The 17281-nt window shown below is 37.9% G+C and overlaps 1 protein-coding gene and 1 pseudogene across 6 annotated transcripts in view; one reads left to right on the forward strand and one right to left on the reverse strand.

Moving 5' to 3' along the window:
* The window catches only part of RBMS3 (RNA binding motif single stranded interacting protein 3), a 1359336-nt gene that overhangs the window by 191992 nt on the left and 1150063 nt on the right, over positions 1–17281 (forward strand). The gene's annotated exons all lie outside the window — the stretch shown is intronic.
* LOC112823427 (ATP synthase F(0) complex subunit j, mitochondrial pseudogene) lies at positions 14338–14507 on the reverse strand (annotated as a pseudogene).

A 17281-nucleotide genomic window follows, 5' to 3' on the forward strand; every position in this document is an offset into this window, starting at 1 on the left:
AAGGGGCACATGCACCCCAATGTTTATAGCAGCAATGTCCACAATAGCCAAACTATGGAAAGAGCCAAGATGTACATCAACAGATGAATGGACAAAGAAGATGTGGTATACACACACACACACACACACACACACACACACACACACACACAATGAAATATTATGCAGCCATCAAAAAATGAAATCTTGCCATTTGCAATGTCGTGGTTGGAACTAGAGGGTATTATGCTAAGGACAATAAGTCAATCAGAGAAAGACAAATATTATATGATCTCGCTGATATAGGGAATTTGAGAAATAAGACAGAGGATCATAGGGGAAGGGACGGAAAAATGAAAGAAGACGAAACCAGAGAGGGAGACAAACCATAAGAGACTCTTAATCTCAGGAAACAAACTGAGGGTTGCTGGAGTGGAGGGGGGTGGGAGGGATGGGGTGCCTGGGTGATGGACACTGGGGAGGGTAGGTACTTTGGTGAGCACTGTGGAATTGTGTAAGACTGATGAATCACAGACCTGTACCCCTGAAACAAATAATACAGTATATGTTAATAAAAAAATAAAAAAATAAAAAACTCTGCTGGGCTCTACCCCCACAGTTTCTGATTTAGGAGGTCTGGGGGAGGTCCAAGAATTTGCAATTCTAACAAGTTCCCAAGTAATGATTATTCTGACTGGAGACTGTGCTTTGTGAGCCACTACTTTCATGACTGTGATGGTTAATTTTATTTGTCAACCTGACTAGGCCTTGATGCTCAGGTTGGTCAAACATTGCTCTAGCTAGATGTTGCTGTGAAGTTATTTTTCAGATGCGATTAACATTTAAATCAGTAGACTTGGTGTAAAGCAGATTATTTCTCCATAATGTGGGTGGGTTCATCTAATCCATTGGAGACCCTGAGAGCAGACTAAGGTTTCCAGAAGAATAATTCTGCCTCAAGACTATAACCAGCCTGTTGGCTTATAGTTTGGATTTCAAGATGCAGCATCAACTCTCTCTGTCTACATATAGATAGATAGATAGATAGTTTATAAATATGTATAATTTATAAAATGTATATAAATATATATAATTTATAAAATATATAAATATATAATTTATAAAATATGTATATAAAATATGTAATTTATAAAATATATGTATATAATTTATTTAAAAATATGTATATATTTTCCTGGACAACACTGATTAATACAGTGACATTACAACATGTTCCTTAAAAAAATTAAAACCCAGAACATGTTTTTCTCTACTTTTTCACCATTTGGAAACCTCCTCAGGCAGAAGACGACTCATTTCAGATATCCCATGTTGGATGAAACTTTCTTGACTCCTTCTGTAGTCAGTTTTCTTGTTCTGCAGGCTGAACTTCAGTTGCATTATAAACTGTTCACCACAGATGATATTCTAGGGGGCTGGACATCATTTTAACTTTATCTGCATTATGAAATTATTCCTGAGGCCTGGTTCATAATTAACATTTAATAAATATTTTGAGTGAATAAATGAGTGAATTAATGGTTCCTGTTCTTATTGAAGTTTATCAGTGTGCCAAAGGGCTATAAAAATAAAGAACTACCAATTAGCCCTAAGATATAGTATAAATAAAAGCATATTTTTTCACTTTACCAGGCTTACCAAAAACCTATGAGGACAAGAGCCACCAGATAAATAAACAAGCTGTTGTAGTGATAACTGAGCTAGTGTCCTGATTTGCTCATGGGCATTAGTCATATAACTGTAGGCTCATTCATCCTTTCAGCAGGCATTTACTGAGTGCCTGCTATGTACCTGGCACTGTGTCAGATGATGAGTCTATTTTCACTCATTATGGCACTTTTTTTTTCAGTGTTCTTAAAGAAATTTTAACAAGGAATATTAAGACAATATATTTTCACACATCTAGAAAATTAGACATGTTTTTCTTACATTTTAGAAATTAAAAGGAAATTAAGTAAATGGCACTAGAATTAGAAAGAATGAGCAATTCATTAGGCAATGAGAATATTAACTAGGAATTGGGAATCTCTTTCCTAGTTTAATATGCACTTGAGCTTAATTGGCTAAGTTTTGAATATGGGGTGATGAGTTGAGTTGTTAATACAAATCACACACCTTTTTTATACTTAATAAAATCCAAGAGTCTGGGATGCATTTGCGTTGCAGACAATTTATCTGCAGGAGTCAGTGAGTTGAGTAATAGAAAGGGATAATAGGAATTCAGTGGCTGAGAAACCTATAAAGTAAATTAACGTGTGCCTTACTTTATTAATTTATAACAATAATGTAATGGATAAATCAATGAGGAGTGCTTTGAGAGAAATGGATGGAGGGAAGAGTTCCTCCTTTTTGCAATTTGTTGAAATCATTTCCTGTGCAGAGGAAATATTGGCCAGACATAAAGAAATGTCTTGCTTGTGGCATGGAGGAGAATCCTGTTGTGTAGCAGAATGTGTGGGTGATCTGCTCTATCCTTTGGGTCTTATGAGTTTAGAGAGCTCCTTTTGACTTCCAGATGCTAGTATTTGCTTTTTGTTGTCTGAAGACATTTTTCCCCAAAGCCTCCACTGTAAGAGGCCAGCACTGCTTGGAAAATAACCTATTTCCTGCTTTTCAGCAGCCCTCAACCAATGACTGATAGCAGTTGGTGTATAAATACCCCAGCTCCCTAGTTCCTTGGGTGATGTAACTCCTAGGTATTATTTTACACTGTTCCCCAGAGTTTTCACTCAGGATTAAGTTCCATTTATCTTCAAGGGAAGCTGGCCTGATGAACTGCCTTCTCTTCACCATGTCATTTCCCCACCTACTTAGTAATGCTTCCTGCATCTCCCAAGTAAATGCTTGCACTTGAATCCCTGTTTAGGATTAGATTCTGGGGAAACGCAAATTAAAATAGGAACAAAGAATGTCAGCTCTTTGTGCCTGTTGCTCATTGTAGAACCTGGGCAGTGGCCTGATTTTACAGGTTCTGTAGTTCTGACTTGAAAGTATTGGTTCCAGAATCCCATTGCTGGCATCCCAGGTGTCTGAGTTTTGAGTTGTTTTGGGTAGGACTCTGCTTACAGAGGAGCATTCTGAACAGAGGAGGTCTTTTAAGGGCTTCCTTGTGTCCCCTCTCCCTATCAGTTGTGTCTTGTAGCCGTCTCATCACACACACTTGCAGAAGACAAATTGGTGCTAGTCAGACTGAGCTTTGTTCATTTTCCACTGCCAGTCTTCAGTGAAGACAGTAAACATTTGTCTGAGTAACTTTAAAGTGGAACATTTTCCTCCTTTTACTCCGGACACAACCAGCTTAATTAGCACTTTGTGCAAGCTACATAATGCCTGTTGGATATGCTCTGTCTCTGTTCCACTTAGGGAGAGAATGTCCCTTTTCAAGACTCTGTGTGTGTCTCTGTGGGGGGAAGTTGTGCAGTATGAATTTTCTCTCAGCCACCATCTTCCACCTTCTCTGCTGTAAATAGTCTCCTCACTGGTCTGCTTCTTCTCTGAAACTGCAAGAATCTATTTTCCAGTGAGCAGCCAGTATGGTCAGTTAAGATAGAGATTCATGACATTTCTCCATAAAACCCTCTGATGGCTTTCTTATGCCATCTTTGTAAACTCTAAACTGTCCTGCCATATTACAAGGTCTCCCTCCCTCACACCCTTCAGGTCATTGCTCAGATGTCACCTTTTCAGGGAGGCCTCTCCCGACCACTCTATTTGAATTTGCAAGTCCATCCCTCAGTCTCCCTATCTTTCTTCTCTGCTATACTTTTATAGCTTGTATTGCTATGTGATTTACTGCATGTTTGCTTATTTGTTTGTTGATTATCTTACATCACTAGAACAGTGCTTCTTTCCCTTAACAAAATTCATTTGAGATTCATCTGTGTTGTGTCTATCAGTGATTCATTCCTTTTTATTGGTGAGTAGAATTCCACTATGTGTATGCACCTAAATTTGTTTGTCCATTCATCATTTAAAGGACTTCTAGATTGTTTCTAGTTTTTGGCAATTATGAATAAATCTGCTATAAATATCTATGCCCAGGTTTTTGTGTGAATATGTTTTCCTTTCTCTTGGGTAAATACCTAGGAGTGGAATTACTAGGGCATATGGTAAGTATAAGTTTAATTTTATTAGAATCAGTCAAACTGTTTTCCAAAGTGGTTGCACCATTTTGCACTCTCTCCAGCAATGTATGAAAGTTCCAGTTGTCTGAAATCTTTGCTAACATCTGATTTTGTAGGTTTAAAAGCATAGTGGGCCCTTTAAGAGAGTACCTGAGACCCATCACTCTATTTAATCAGAATTTCCAGGTGGGGCCCAAGTGCAGGTCTTTTTTTTTTTTTTTTTCAGTAAAATCTATAATTAAAAAAAAACTATTTGTATTAATATAGTTTACCTTTTAGAATAGTTCAGGTTAACAGAAAAATTGTGGAAGTATAGACATTTCACACATATTCCTTCTCTTCCTACATAGTGTCACCTATTGTTAATATTCTAGATGAGTGGGGCATCTTAGTTGTAATTGGTGAACTGGTATTGGTACATTATTAACTAAGGTTCATAGTTTATATTAGGGCTCACTCTGTGCTGTACAGTTCTGTTGGGTTTTGACAAATGCAAATGTTATGTATCTACCATCATAGTGTCATACAGAATAGTTTATCTCCCTAAAAATCCCTTGTGCTTCACCTATTCATCCTTCTCTTCAACCCGCCCTGAACCCCTGGCAACCACTGATCTTTTTTATTGTCTCTAGGTTTGTCTTTTCCTGGATGTCATATAGTTGGGATTTTATACTATGTAGCCTTACTGGCTTCTGTCACTTATTACTATGTATTTAAGTTTCCTCAGGTCCTTTTAAAAAGCTTCTCAGGAAATTGTAATGTACAGCCAGGTGTGAGAGACACCAAATTAGAAGATAAGCTCCCAAAGAATTTTTCTTTTCTTTGACTATGTTTTGTTGATTTGTATATCCCCAGAGCCTGGAGCACTGCCTGGCATAGAACAGGCTCTCATTAAATATCAAATGGGTAGATGAATGAATGAATGAATGAATGAATGAATGTCAAACCAGGTCCACAGAGACCTGAATACTCTTCTTGAGTGGTTTCACATCAAAGGATCCACTAAATTAATCATTTTGATTTGCCTGGAGTTTGCACTCCCTATTTTGCTGTTCCCATACTTGGTTATTCCTCAAAATACAACACACCTTGAACTTCCCTGTATAATATTTGGAAATGTTCTCTTTCACTCCTTCTAGACTTTCCACACCTAACTCAAATTGTATTTCTTACAAAAGACCTCCCCAGATACCTCAAACCCTTCTCTGTAGACTCTTGAAATAATTAGTGCTTTTAGATTCACTGGACACTGTTAAGTGCTATCTATTCTTTCTATTTGGTTGCTGTCCTGAGATCCTATTCAAACTTGATTGTGTTACTTCCCTGTGTTTCAACCTGGTCCCCCCAGCCAGACTCTAAACACCCGAAGGGCAGGGGTTATATTGTTATTCACTTTATTTGCTTTAATGCTCCCTAGAACCTAGCATCATACCAAGCTTGAGAAATATTTGCTAATTTGATTGATTTTCTAGTTCAGGAAATGATGCTTTGTGAGGATGGAGAATGATGCTATGGGAACAGTGTGGGTCTAGGCAACCAAACTGGGGCACCAGTCGTTGAAACTCTCTGGGCCTCAGTTTCCTCATTTACATAATTATGTTTATGCTAAAGTTTCTAATTTATTCTCTATTTGTACCATTCTATGTTTTGATGATCATAGCAACAATAGAGGAATTGGGCAAATGACATAATTGACCTAAATAGATATAGTTTCTGCTGAGTTTATATATCAGTCTTTGAGAACAACAAACAGGAATAAAACTGTTAGCTTGAGATAAGTTCTAATTTTCATGGAAAATTTTCGTGAGTTATTTTCCTTTCCCCAATGCCCTGTGCCTTACCTGGAATACCTTCTTTCCTTCTCTACTTTCCCAGTATTCAAAGGTACATTCAGGTTCCACCTCACAGAACCTTTCACAGTTCGTAACTTTATTTGCTTTTCACTTGTTCGTGTATTTTTCCCCTTCTGTCTACTAGCTTCGTAAGAGAAGAACTGCACAGATCATCATTGTATCAGGGCCTGATATATGGTAGGCCCTCAATAAACATCTGTTAAATGAATTAGTGATGTTAATAGATGTGCTCTGAAAAAAAGGATTTTATCAGTACATAAGTGCTGGAAACACTACATACTATACCATGCCTACTTGGGGTGTCACAGTCCTGTATACAAGAAACCTGTTTAATTTTGTCACCCAAGATTTACCACATTTATTTGATTATGGACCTTCCCCCCCCTTTTTATTTTGTTTGAATCATCTATTTACTCAATAATCACACCCACATTAATAAAAACAGTATTAACTGGTATTAAACAACTCCCATGTGTCCAGGATTATTTTAGGCACTTTATATATATGATCTTTAGAACAGTCCTAGTTTTACTATTTTTATTTGAGAATTTCAGATGAGGAAACAGAGACATGGGGACTTAAAGTGATTTCCTATGTCACCCAGTTCCTTGAGAAACCAGTAAGCAGATAGCTCAGTATAAAAAATGCTGGTCTAATGGCATTCACAGGCTCTGGTGCAAGACTGGCCTGCATTTGAGTCTAGAATGGGGTGGATTCTGGAATGGATTGCTGCTTTCTAAATGTGGGTCTGGAGGACTTCAGGGGAAGATGGTGGAGAGGAGGACCCTAAGCTCACTTCATCCCATTGATACAACTAGAAGACACCCAGATCAGTACAAATAACCCAGAAAATGACACTAAGACCGGCAGAAAATACTCTCCACAGCTAGATGTAGAGAAGAGGCCACATTGAAGAGGGGAGGAAGGGCAGAGGCACAGTTGGGAGCAAAATGTACTGTGGTCATCTGTGGGAGGGAGGGATGCCCTCAGAGAGGAGAGACAGAGATCCTCACAGTAGGGAGCCCGCGTGGGGCAGATGAATTCCCATAACATTTGGCTTTGAAAACCAGAGGGGCTGGTTAAAAACTAGAATTTAAAAATTAGTGGGCTTGGCTCTGGAAGAGACAAAGCAGGGCAAGAGGAAATAGCACAGCAGACAACCCCACACAGATAAAGCATGGAAGTGGCAGTTTGAAAAACACCTGGGGTATACAGGAGGGAGAGTAGTTTACTTATCTCAGAAGTGTGTCCCAGATGGATAGAGATCTTGGGAGACTCCTCTAGGAACAAAGGAGCTGGCAAGTGCCATATCCCTCTCCACCCCCCTGCATATACACATGGCCATCTGCAGGAAACAGCATAGCTCCAAGACTCAGTACCTAACTTGCTAACACTGCTGCCCCCCACCCCCATGAACATTGTAGATCCTCTCCCTCCAATATGCTTTTGGCCCAAACCCATCCAGACTGGTACCTCAGGCCTGCCAGTGTGCAAGCAGCCCCCAACAGGGGCCAGCACCACTCCAAAGTGACTCCTGCCCTGGAGGGATAGGAAGATAATCACGCATACAAGTCACACCGTGGCCCCAACAGTGGGCTGGAAGCAGACAACTGGTCTGATTGCAGACTCTGCCCAACAATGAAAGCCTCTCAGGAAAAATATCCCGCAGTTTGGTGCTACTACATCTCTGGAAAATACCTGGTCAGACTCAACTCAAGCCCAAGGCAGCCACAGATTGGCCTGCTAACACCACAGGGAGAAAACAGTGCTCAAAACAGGCAAAGAGAACCATGGAGACAACTGGACTAAAGGAAAAAGTGGCTCACCAAAAACAGCAGGGCACACACAATACTCATAGGAGACATGCCTGAAATGCCAGGTTCTGGTGAACAGGCAACACTGTACTGCAGGACACTAGAGGAACTCTTCTTCATAAGGCCACTACTTTCAAGAGCAGGAGACATAGCTGACTTTCCTGACACATAGAAGCAGACACAGAGAGTTACATAAAATGGAGAGGCAGAGGAATATGTCTCAAATGAAAGAACAGGACAAAAATCACAGCAGGAGAGCTAAATGGATGGAGATAAGTAATATGCCTGATATAGAATTTAAAGTAATATTCACTGGGGCTCCTGGGTGGCTCAATTGGTTAAATGTCTGCCTTCAGCTTGGGTCATGGTCCCAGGGTCCTAGGATTGAGCCCTGTGTCAGGCTTCCTGCTCAGTGGGGAGCCTGCTTCTCCCTCTCCCTCTGCCACTGCCCCCTGCTTGTGCACGTGCTCTCTCTCAAAAAAAGGATAATATCTTTTTTTTAAAAAAGTACTGGTCATAAAGATACTCACTGGATTCAAGAAAAGAATGGAGGACATCAGGACAACCTTTACAAAAGAGATAAAAAGAACCAATCAGAGATGAAAAACACAATAAATGAAATTAAAAATACACTAGATAGAATAAATACGCTAGCGGAAGCAGAAGAACGAATCTGACCAGGAAGACAGAGTAATGGAAAATAATCTTCAAGCTGAGCAGGTGAGAGAAACAAAAAATTATGCATAATGAGAATAGACTTAGGGAACACAGTGGCACCATCAAGCATTACAGAGATTCCCAGAAGAGAAAGAAAAGGGGGTACAAAATTTATTTAAAGAAATAATAGCTGAAAACTTCCCAAATCTGGTGAAGGAAACAGAAATCCAGATCCAGGAGGCACAGAGATCCCCTAACAAAATCAATCCAAGGAGGTCCACACCAAGACATATAGTAATTAAAATGGCAAAAAGTAGTGATAAAGAGGGAATCTTAAAAGCAGAAAGAGAACAGAAAGCAACTGTATACAAGGGAAACCCCATAAGTCTATCAGCTGATTTTTCAGCAGAAACTTTGCAGGCCAGAAGGGAGTAAGGTGATATATTCAAAGTGCTGAAAGGAAAAAATCTGCAGCCAAGAATATTCTATCCTGCAAGGGTATCATTCAGAATAGGAGGAGAGATAAAGAGTTTCCCAGATGCACAAAAGTTAAAGGAATTCATGACACCTAAACCGGCCCCATAAGGAAAGTTAAAAGGGGACTCTTTAAGTGGAAAGGAAAGACCATAATTAAGAGTAAGAAAAGTGGGAAACACAAAAGCTGTGAAAATAAGTATATCTGTAAAAACTCAGCAAAGGGATCCCCCCAACCCCTGCAAAAAAAAAAAAAAAAAAAAAAAAAAAGTAAAGTATGACACCATGTACCTAAAACATTTTGGGGTAAATAAAGAATAAAGAATAGGTTCAAACTTACATGACCACCAACCCCAAATGGACTGCTATATGCAGAAGATGTTATACACAAACTGAATGGTAACCACAAATCAAAAACCAGTAGTACCTATGCAAAAAATAAAGAGAAAGAAATCTAAGTATGTCACTAAAGAAAGCCATATAATCATAAGAGAAGAGAGCAAGGGAAGAAAGGAACAGAAAAGAACTACGAAAACATCCACAAAATAAGTAACAAAAAGGCAATAAAATCATACCTATCAATAATTACTTTGCATGTAAATGAACTAAAGGCTCCAGTCAAAAGACATAGGGTAATGGAATGGATAAAAAAGCAAGACCCATCTATATGCTGCCTACAAGAGACTCATTTCAGACCTAAAGACACATGCAGATTGAAAGCGAATGTTTGGGAAAGCATTTATCATGAAAATGGAAGTGAAAAGAAAACCAGGGTAGCAATACTTATATCAGACAAAATAGACCTTAAAAAAAAGACCATAACAAGAGACAGAGATGGACACTATATAATCATCAAGGGAACAATCCAACGGGAAGATATAACAATTATAAATACGTGTGCACCCACTATGGGAGCACCCAAATACATAAAGCAGGTAATAACAAACATGAACAAAGTAATCAATAGTAATACAATAGTAATAGGGGACTTTAATACCTCAATTATATTGATGTACAGATCATTCAAACAGAAAATCAGTGACAACCGTCTCTTTGACACATTGGGCCAGATGGATTTAACATATATATTCAGAACATTCCATCCTAAAACAGCAGAATACACATTCTTTTCAAGTGCATACAGAACATTCTCCAGAATAGATCACATATTAGGCCACAAAACAAGTCTCAACAAATTTTAAAAAATTGAAGTTACACCATGCATCTTCTCTGACCACAATGCTATGAAACTGTAAATCAAGCACAAGAAAAGATCTGGAAAGAACGCAAAAAACATGGAGGGTAAATAACATGTTACTAAACAATGAACAGGTCAACCAAGAAGTCAAAGAAGAAATAAAAAAACAAAACAAAACAAAAACACATGGTGACAAGTGAAAATGAAAACACAGTGGTCCAAAATCTTTGGGATGCAGCAAATCTGTTCTAAGGGCAAAGATTATAGTGGTGCAGGCCTACCTCAAGAAGCAGGAAAAATCTCAAACAACCTAACCTTATACTTTAAGGGGCTAGAAACAGAACAAAAAAACAAAAAACAAAAAACAAAAAACTCCAAACCAGTAAAAGGAAGGAAATAATAAAGATTAGAGCAAATATAAATGAAATAGAAATAAAAACAAACAAACAAACAAATAAACCCAAAATCCCAAACCAAATCACAGTAGAACAGATCAATGAAACCAGGAGCTGGTTGTTCGAAAAGAACAATAAAATTGATAAACCTTTAGCCAGACTCATCAAAAAAAAAAAAAAAGAGAGAGAGAGAGGACTCAAATAAAATCAGAAATGAAAGAGAAATAACAACTGATGCCACAAAATACAAAGAATTGTAAGAGAATATAATGAAAAATTATATGTCAGTAAACTGGACAAGGAGAATTATATGCCAGCAAATTGGACTAGAAGAAATGGAAAAATTCCTAGAAACATATAACCTCCCGAAACTGAACCAACCAGGAAGAAATAGAATATTTGAACAGGCTGATTACCAGCAATGAAACTGCATCAGTACTCAAAAAACTTCCAAAAACCAAAAGTCCGGGACCAAATTGGTGAATTTTACCAAACATTTAAAAGAGCGTTAATACATATTTTTCTCAAACTATTCCAAAAATAGAAGAGAAAGGAAAACTTCCAAGTTCATTCTATGAGGCCAGCAGTACCCTGATGCTAAAACCAGATAAAGACACTTCCAAAAAAGGGAACTACAGGCCAATACCTCTGATGAACATAGACACAAAAATCTTCAGCAAAATTTTAGCAAGCCAAGTCCAAGAATACATTAAAAAAAATCATTCACTACAATAAAGTGAGATTTATTTCCGGGATGCAAAGGAGGTTCAACATTTGCAAATCAATCAACATGATACGTCACATCAGTAAGAGAAAGGATAAAAACCGTATAATCATTTCAATCAATGCAGAAAAAGAAACTGACAAAGTACAACATCCATTCATGGTAAAAATCCTCAACAAGGAGATTTAGAGGGAACATACCTCAACATAATAAAGGCCATACATGAAAAACCCATAGCTAGCATCATATTCAATGGAGAAGAACAGAGATTTTCCCCTAAGATCAGGAACAAGACAAGGATATCACTCTTAACACCTTTATTCAACATAGTACTAGAAGTCCTAGCCACAGAGATCAGGTAAGTGAAAGGAATAAAAGACATCCAAATTAGTAAGGAAGACATAAAATTATCACTCTTTGTGGATGACATGATACTATATATAGAAAACCCTAAATACTCCATTAAAAACTGTTAGAATTGGTAAATGAACTCAATAAAGTTGCAGGATACAAAATCAATGTACAAAAAGTCTGTTGCATTTCTACACATTAATAATGAAGCAGCAGAAAGAGAAATTAAGCAAACAATCCCATTTACAATTGCACAAGCAATAATAACATACCTAGGACTAAACTTAACCAAGGAGTTAAAAGACCTATACTCTGAAAACTGTAAGACAGTGATGAAACAAATTGAAGATGAAAGAAACAAATGGAAAGATATTCCATGCTCATGGATTAGAAGAACAAATATTGTTAAAATGTTCATACTACCTGAAGCATTCTATAGATTTAATGTAATCCCTATCAAAATACCAGAAGCATTTTTCATAGAACTAGAAGAAACAACCCTAAAATTTGTATGGAACAACAAAAGATCACAAAGAGCCAAAGCAATCTAAAAAAGAAAAATAAAACTATAGTTATGGAAATCCCAGATTTTGAGTTACACTACAAAGCTGTGTAATCAAAACAGTATGGTACCAACACAAAAACAGGCACATAGATCAATAGAACAGGATAAAAATCCCAGAAATAAAACCACAACCAGATGGTTAATTAATCTTTGATAAAGGCCGTAAGTGTATGCAGTGGGAAAAAGAGTCTTTTCAACAAATGGTGCTGGGGAAAATGGACAGCTACATGCAAAAGAATGAAACTGGACCACTTTCTTACACCATACACAAAAATAAAGTCGAAATGGATTCCTAAATGTGAGATCTGAAACCATAAAAATCATAGAAAAGAACACAGGCAGTAATTTCTCTGACAAGCCGTAACATTTTTTTCTAGATATGTCTTCTGAAGCAAGGGAAACAAAAAATAAACCACTGGGACTAGATCAAGATAAAAAAGCTTCTGCACACCAAAAGAAACAACAAAACTAAAAGACAACCTACCAAACAGAAGATATTTGCAAATGACATATCCAAAAAAGGGTTAGTATCCAAATTAAATAAAGAACTTATACAATTCAACACCCCCAAACCAAATAATCCATTTTAAAAATGGGCAGAAGACATGAACAGATACTCCTCCAAAGAAGACATACAGATGGCCAACAGACACACGAAAAGATACTCAACATCACTCATCATCAGGGAAATGCAAATCAAAACCACAGTGAGATACCACCTCACATCTGCTGGCATAGCTAAAATTAAAAACACAAGAAACAACAAGTTTTGGTGAAGATGTGGAGATAAAGGAGCCCTTGTGCACTGTTGGTGGAAATGCATACTGGTGCAGTCACTGTGGGAAACAATATGGAGGTTCCTCAAAGAGTTAAAAATAGAACTATCCTATGATCCAGGAATCACATTGCTGGATATTTGCCCAAATAATAAACAGTAATTCAAAGGGATATATGCACCCTTATGTTTATAGAAGCATTATATACAAGAGCCAAATTATGGAAGCGGGCCAAGTGTGTATCGATAGATGAATGGAAAAAGAAGTGAGATAAATATATATATATAGATAGATAGATATAGATATAGATATAGATATACAGACACACACACACACACACTGGAATATTATTCAGTCATAAAAAAGAACAAAATCTTGCCATTTGCAACAACATGGATGGAGCTAGAGAGTATAATGCTAAGCAAAATAAGTCAGAGAAAGAGAAATACCATATGATTTCACTCATATGTGGAATTTAAGATGAAAATAAATGAACAAAGTGAAAAATAGAGACAAACCAAAAAACAGACTCTTAACTATAGAGAATGATGATTATCAGGGGGGAGGTGGGTGAGAGGATGGGTGAATTAGGTGAAGAAGATTAGGAGTACACTCATCTTGATGAGCAGTGAGTAATATATAGAACTGGTGAATCACTACATTTTACACCTGAAACTAATATTACACTGTATGTTGATTATACTGGAATTAAAAAAAAATAAATGTTGGTCTGTTCTTCATTTATCCTTATCTGTGTAATAATGATGATCATACTCACCTGAAAGAGTGTTTGTAGAAATTGAATGAAACAATGTATCTAAAGAAGGTAGCATTGTCAGTGGCTATTGATAAATGTTGAGAAATTTTAGTTATTATCAGCAGGGAATTTTGCACAAAATAGCACTTGATGAATGTAAGTTACATTTTTCTGCCACTGTCCCTTTTCATCTTTGAGTCTTTGGTGGTTTTGTTTACCTTGAAATTTCTAATAGCAGTGCGTTAGTTATGTGGGACATAAAACAAACAGCCTTAAAATATTGTAACTCTAGTCAATAAAAGTTCATGTCTCGCTCACAAAAAGTCCAAAGTGGGCTTTTCTTGATGGGGCAGCTATGTTCCAAGCTGTGACTCAGGTCCTCCACTGCATCCTCTGCCTTGAGTGCAGACAAGAAAAGAGCAAGCAGACCATCTCAGGAGGTTTTAAAAAATAATTATAAACACAACACTTTTTTATTGCCCAGTTTTTTTGTTTGTTTGGTACACCTCCCAGGTACCTTTATACACGCCACAAAGGAAACAACATGTCTACAAGTTTACAGCGATGCTCCATGTTCTCATCTAACAGCGCTTGCTGATATTTACAGCCAGACTGACGCTCCATCTGACGTGTACTCAAGTAAAGCTGGTTAATGATGACCATGAGCAGGTGCAGAACTCGAAGCTATCAAAGCTTTACTTCCTTGATTTTATAAATGATGAAGCCCATCAATCCCATTCCTACCCAAATCTCCTGATAAACTTGGGTAGAATAGGGCTTCGTGGGGACCCAAACATTTTTAACAAGGCTTTGAAACATCTTGTATGAACCCCGGCGCATGCCGCGGGGGTCTGCCTGGCCAATGACTCGGAAAGACCACCGAGTGCCACATAGCCTAGTTCGGAAAGCACTGACCCTGGAGGAAGACTCAGGAACCCCATGCACTTTTTGGTTATATTAGGTAATTGAAAGTCCAGTCTGTCAAAATGTGCAGTCTTTTGTAATTAGCAAAGTTGTGAACATGATTTGAAGTTAGTTTTCCCATCTAGAACTCGAGCCTGTGGCAGTTGGTTTTCAGTGGGAGAGGGGGAATATACTCATTAAAGCCTCACTATTTCTCATCTCCCTCCTTCTCACCATTCTGTAGACATTTAAGAAAAATAAACTTTTATTATGTTTAGTGCATAGCCTGATGAATTTTCACAAAGCAAAACACAAAGTAAAAAGTCATGTAATACAGATTCTTTGGGTTTTGTCCATTATGAAATATTTTCTTTCTTTCTTTCTCTCTCTTTTCTCTCAGTACTTTAAATATTTCCCTCCACTCTTTTCTTGCTTGCATGGTTTCTGAGAAGAAGTAGGATGCAATTCTAATTTGTTCCTGTACAGAAAATGTGTTTTTCTCTCTTGCTTCTTTCAGGATTTTTTTTTTTTTTTGTCTTTGATTTTCTGTAGTTTGAAGATGATATTCCTAGGTGTAGATTTTTTGACATTTATTCTCCTTGGTGTTCTCTGAATTTCCTGGAGCTGTGGTGGTGTCTGACATTAATTTGGGGTAAATTCTCAGTGATTATTGTTTCACATTTTCTTCTCTTCCTTTCTTCTCCTTTTGGTGTTCTCATTATGCGGACATTACACCTTTTGTAGTTGTCCACAGTCCTTAGAATTCTGTTCTCCATTTTTCATCTTTGTTCTCTTTGCTTTTTAGTTTTTGAAGTTCCTATTGCTATATCCTCTCGCTCAATGATTCTTTCCTCAGCCATGTCCAGTCTATATAAGCTTATGAAAGTCATTCTTCATTTCTCTTACAGTGTTTTTTTAAATCTCTAGCATTTCTCTTTCATTCTTTATTGGGATTTTTATCTCTCAGCTTACATTGTCCATCTGTCCTTTCATACCGTCTACTTTATCCATTAAAGCTCTTAGCATATTAATCATAGTTGTTTCCAATACCCAGTCTGATGATTCCTATATCCTTGCCATATCTGGTGCATATCTGGTTTAGTAAGCATCTTGAGGCTTGCTTTGGCTCTTCAAACTGTATTTTTTCCTTTTGGTATGCCTTTTAATTTTTTCTTGATAATCAGACATGGGTCCTGGGTAAAAGCACCTCCAGTGAATAAGCCTTTGCTGATGTGGTGGTAGGGTGTGGGGAAGGGAAGCATTTTATAGTGCTGTGACTAGGTCTGTCTCTCAGGGACCCTGTGTGTCTGGACGGTGAAATTCACAAGGGTTTCTCAGTTTTTTCTCCCCATTTAGGTGGGACAGGATGACAGCAACATACTGGAGTTGGGTATTTTCTTTCCCCCGGGCAAGTTAGGCTCTGATAATACCTCATTAGGTTAGGTTCTAGTTAACTAGTTCTCCCTGAGGACAGGCCTTGTTAAGAAGAAGAGTGCTCTGGCTTATTTCAAAATGGTTCCTTATTCTCTTTCCCTGCAGGAAGCCTGAGGGGATTGATTTTTTTCAGATATTTACTGTGGGAATCTGGTTGAGCTCCGAAAGGTAAATCTTAAAATGGGGAGGATCTTCCCTCTGCCTGAGTCCCCCTGGAGTTTTTCACTCTGAGAGTTGCCCACGCTGAGCCTCCAGCAATTAGTTCATCAATTACAGTTCAAATTTTCGTACCCCAGCACTGGTTCCTGTGGCAATTTCTTCATGAGTCTCTACTCTGGGAAGCTGTGATGATCTGTGTTCACCCATCTCTCCAGTTGTGGGGGCAGGAGTTTGTCTTTTGTCTTTCCCACTCTTATGGATCCAAGGGGAGCTGTTGGGACAGAGCGGTGACTTCCAGGCTCCTTAAACCTTCCTCACCTTCATTACTGATGTGTCTTTTCACTTGGTATAGAATTCTAAGTTGTATTCATCTCAGTAATTTTATTTTTTTAAATTCTAGAATTTCCCCTTAATTTTTCACAGATTCAAGTTCTCTGATGAAATTCTGATCTTGATTCAATTTTCTTGAACATACTAATCACAGTTATTTTACAGTCTGTGTAGCTCACATATCTGGATCACCCGTAGGTCTGTTTCTGTTAATTCTTTTTCCTTTGGTACTTTATACTCTTGGTAATTCTGAACTGAATACCACACATTTTGTTACCAAATATTAGAGTCTATGGATGCTGTTATATTTTTCCATTAAAGATTTTGTTCATTTTCTGGCCAAATGATTAGAGCTGATTTGAGGCAGAGTTTCCAGTCCTCCTAAGATCTGGTCCATTTCTGCTTTGTTCTAACTATGGAGTGTGATCCTACAGAGACTCCGCACTGAAGTGGACCCTAAACTTCTGATTTTATCCCCCAACGTGATATACTGCCTAAAGGTCTGCTTAGCTCCCAGTTTCCCAGCAGCTGCTTTCTGCTCTGGCTCTCCTCAGTGATTTGTTTCTGGTTCGTAGCATCATGGTCTCTTTTAAGTTCCATCTCCCTTAATAACTGCCACACCTTCTAACACCTTTGATGGCTTCCAAGAGATGTTTTTAGTTTGTGTGTTGTTTTGCTTTGTTTTCCCATTCCATCTAATTTTTCTAATAGTTCTAAGTTGAAGGATTGGTCTGCCAGAGCTGATACGTTAGATCCAGAAGTGTAGG

Source organism: Callorhinus ursinus, unplaced genomic scaffold (assembly GCF_003265705.2).
Source record: "Callorhinus ursinus isolate GAN/ISIS: 27379988/994484 unplaced genomic scaffold, GSC_fseal_2.0 scaffold1, whole genome shotgun sequence".
NCBI classification, from domain to species: Eukaryota; Metazoa; Chordata; class Mammalia; order Carnivora; family Otariidae; genus Callorhinus; species Callorhinus ursinus.